The 4091-nt window shown below is 51.3% G+C and overlaps 1 protein-coding gene across 1 annotated transcript in view; it reads left to right on the top strand.

Annotated features, from left to right (window-relative positions):
- MRPS26 (mitochondrial ribosomal protein S26) overlaps window positions 1-4091 on the top strand; it is an 11363-nt gene that overhangs the window by 4048 nt on the left and 3224 nt on the right. The window lies entirely within an intron of this gene.

Below are 4091 nucleotides of genomic sequence, written 5' to 3' on the forward strand. Positions count from 1 at the left end.
CCGCGAGGGGCAGCGTTTCTTGTCGGGTGGTTTGTGCTCGGAGGCATCAAACCGGCATCGGAAAGCTGGAGAAATCCCGTTGAACGGCGCAAAGGAAAGCGCCCCGCGAGCCGGTTGCGCCGATTGTCTGGCCGCTGTTTCCGTGCGGGTGTCGGAGCGAGGAGACTCGTAGGCTGCCTCGCCTGCCCTCTTTCTGCTCAGCTCCTTACTTTTAAAGGAACGAGGCTTTGAACTGAATTAGCTGAATAGGCTGAAGTGAAGAAAATAGCCCGTGTCCCTGCAAAAGAGGCTGCTGCTGCCGTGGGCTGGGTGAGCGTTTGAATCAGCTCTGGTTGTGGCTGGCCAGGCAGCGGCTTCCAGTCTCTGCGCACAGCGTCATGTTTGTATTTTATTTTATTTTACGTGACAGACAGGAGCAAGGTGAGGCCTTCGTACAGGCTGCTGTTTCAAAAGGATTTTCAAATTGGTTTATTTTTACAAAGAAATAATTATGCCCTCACAGAAAATGAGGGTTGGAGGGAGCTCAGGAGGTCGCATCTAGTCCAGCCCCCGGCTCAGAGCAGGACCAGCCCCAACTGCATCATCCCAGCCAACGCTTTGTCTAGCCGGGGCTTAAACACCTCCAAGGATGGAGATGCCACCAGCTCTCTGGGTAACTTGTTCCTGTGCTTCACCACCCTCCCAGTGAGAGGTGGGTTTTTTTTTCTAATATCCAACCTCAACTCCCCTTGTTGCAACTTGAGCCCATTGCTCCTTGTCCTGCCATCTGCCCCCACTGAGAACAGCCCAGCTCCATCCTCTTTGGCAACAACCTTCAGGTAGTTGCAGGCTGCTATCAAATCCCCCCTCGGTCTTCTCTTCTGCAGACTAAATCGGCCCAGTTCCCTCAGCCTCTCCTCGGAAGTCATCTGCCCCAGCTCCCGAACCGTTTTTGTTGCCCTCCTGAACTATCTTTAACTTTGTGTAGTGGGGGACCCAAAACTGGACACAGGACTCCAGATGTGGCCTCACCAGTGCAGAATAGAGGGGAATAATCACTTCCCTCAGTTTGCTGGCAGTGCTCTTACTAATGCAGCCCAGGATGCCATTAACTTTCTTGGCAACTAGTGCTCACTGCTGGCTCATATTCAGCTTGTCCACTGTCACCCCCAGGTCCTTTTTTGCAGAGCTGCTGCCCAGCCAGTAGCCCCCAGCCTGTAGAGGCCCATGGTCGCCCCCAGCCTGTAGCGGCACATGGGAGTGTTTCAGGACTTTGCACTTGTCCTTGCTGATCCTTATGAGATTTCTTTTGGCCCAATCCTCCAATTTGTCTAGGTCACTGAATCCTAGCCTTACCCTCCACTATAGCTACTGCACCCCCCAGCTTGGTGTCATCTGCAAACTTGCTGAAGGTGCCAATCCATCCCATCTTCCAGATTGTTAATTAAGATAGCGAACAGAACCAGCCCCAGGACTGACCCCTGGGACACTCCACTTGTCACCAGCTGTCAACTAGACATTGAGCCATTAATTACTACCTGTTGAGCCCGACAGTCCAGCCAGCTTTCTATCCATCTTACATTCCATTCATCTAACCCATATTTCCTTAGCGTGCCTGCAAGAATGCTGTGGGAGATGGTATCAGAAGCCTTGCTAAAGTCAAGGTATATTATTAGGGGTACACCAATACAGATTTTCATGGTCAGTACTGATAGCTGATTATTAACCAGCAGTATTGGCCACTTCCGATCCGATAACTGATTTACAGGAATGTGGCTGGGCAGCATGGAGAGCAGTGCCCTGCAGGTAAGTCTGTGGTGGAGAGGGGGCGTGTGGGGGGCAGACTGGGGCCCCCACAGTGATGGAGGGAGTGGGGAAGGGGCAGGAGCAGGGGACGCTGCCCAGCCAGGGCGATGAATGGACTTTAGTTCAAGCACTGTCACCATCACCAGTTTTAAGCACGGGGACGCTTTTAACCATGTGGGGGAGAGGGTGGAAATGGGCTGCTTGCTGTGGGTTCAGGGAACTCCATCCTGCTGCCTTTGCCTCAGAAGCCCCGCACCAGCCCAGTTGTGCCTCCTGCTGTCAGGCTGGTATGGGGCTCTCAGGGCAAAGGCAGAAGAGTGGAGAGCCCTGAGCCCACAGCAAGCAGACTGCATCCACTCTTGCTCCGTTCCCGTTAAGTGTCCCTGTGCTTAAGAATGCTGGTGGCAGCATTTGAACTAAAGCTCATTGGATGAGGTTTAGTTCAAGCATCCCTGTCACCCTTTTCAAGTGCTGGGACACTGATCCTCTGGATGAACCCCAGCCCCAGTTCCCAATCACTGCCCTGGCTGGGTAGTGCCCCCTACCCTTTCCTCCCCCCACTTACCTGTGGGGCGCTGCTCTCCACGCTGCCTGGCTGCATTCCTGGCCATGTGCAGGCTGCGGCTGTGCACATGCACGCAGCCTCCAGGGGCCCTGGCCAGAAGGCATATTCTATTTATTGGTGACGTTATCAGCTACACCGGCCGAAAAAAGCCAATAGCCATTGATAATTTTCCTTCTATTGGTGCTGATCCGATACATAACTGATATATCAGTGCACCTCTATATATTATGTCCACTGCTTTCCCCGCATCCACAGAGCCAGTCATCTTATAGAAGGCAATCAGGTTGGTCAGGCATGCCTTGCCCTTGGTGAATCCATGCTGACTGTTCCTAACCACCTTCTCCAAGAGCTTAGAAATGGGTTTCTTGAGGATCCGCTCCATGGTTTTTTGGGGGACTGAGGTGAGGCTGACCAAACTGTTGTTCCCTAGATCCTCCTTCCCTTTCTTAAAAAGATGGGCACTATATTTACCCTTTTCCAATCATCCGGGACCTCCCCCAATTGCCACAAATTTGCAAAGATAATGGCCAGCTGCTCTGCAATCACATCAGTTAACTCCCTCAGCACCCTTGCATGCATTGCATTTGGCCCCGTGAACTTGCACACATCCAGCTTTTCTAAATAGCCCCTAACCCAGGGGCGGGCAAAATGCAGCCTGCAGGCCAGATGCGGCCCGCCAGGCCATTCTATCCGGCCCGTGGGGCCCCTAAAAAATTTAGAAAATTAATATTTATCTCCCCTGGGCTGCCTGTTGTGTGGCTCTTGATGGCTTGCCAAAACTCAGTAAGCGGCCCTCCTCCCAAAATAATTGCCTGCCACTGCCCTAACCTGTTCTTTCACTACTGCTGGCTGCTCACCTCCTCCCCAAACTGTGCTGCCCGGTGTAGTGGTCTGGGAGCTGACCTTGCCTGTGAAGCCTGAGGTAAAAAAGGCATTGAGCACTTTAGCCTTTTCCTCCTCATCTCTCCTTAGGTTGCCTTCCCCATTCAGTAAGGGAGCTTTCCCTGACTTTCTTCTTGTTGGTAACATACTTGGAGAAACCCTTCTTGTTACCACTCATGTCCTTTGCTAGCTGCAACTCCAATTGCACTTTGGCTTTCCTAACTTCATCCCTGCATGCCCAAGCAATATTCTTATACTCCTCCAAAGTTTTATCCAAGCTTCTGCTTCTTGTAAACTTCCTTTTTGTGTTTAAGCTCACTGAAGAGTTCTCTGCTAAGCCAAACTGGTCGTTTGCCACATTTGCTATTCTTCCTGCACATGGGGATGGTTTGTTCCTGCACCCTCAGTAAGGTTTCTTTAAAATTCAGCCAGCTCTCCTGGACTCCTTTTCCCCCTCAGACTGGCCTCCCATGCGATCCTGCGCACCAGTTGCCTGGTGGGCAGGATGTAAATGTTTTCAAACATTTAATGTAAATGTAAATGTTTAAAGTAAATGTTTTGAAAGCTGATTTAATTAAGAAAACCATTAACTCTTTCAAGATGTAATCATTGATTTTTATCCTGCCTGGTTACCATACAGGAGAATGCTGGGCCAGGTTGATAGCTTCTGGAGTCTTCCACCTCTCAACTGCTGGTTCACAGGGGCAGCTGGTGAGGCAGGGGGCAAGGAGTGGAGCACTTGCACCCCTCCTTCATCCCTGCTCTGTGTGAAGTTTAAAACCAACTGCCTGGCAGTGGCTGCAGCATTTTTAGTCAGGTAGTGCTGAAACAGTCCATTGACTTCATGTCGTCCTATCTC

This window comes from Alligator sinensis, unplaced genomic scaffold (assembly GCF_000455745.1).
Source record: "Alligator sinensis unplaced genomic scaffold, ASM45574v1 scaffold12_1, whole genome shotgun sequence".
Classification (NCBI taxonomy): domain Eukaryota; kingdom Metazoa; phylum Chordata; order Crocodylia; family Alligatoridae; genus Alligator; species Alligator sinensis.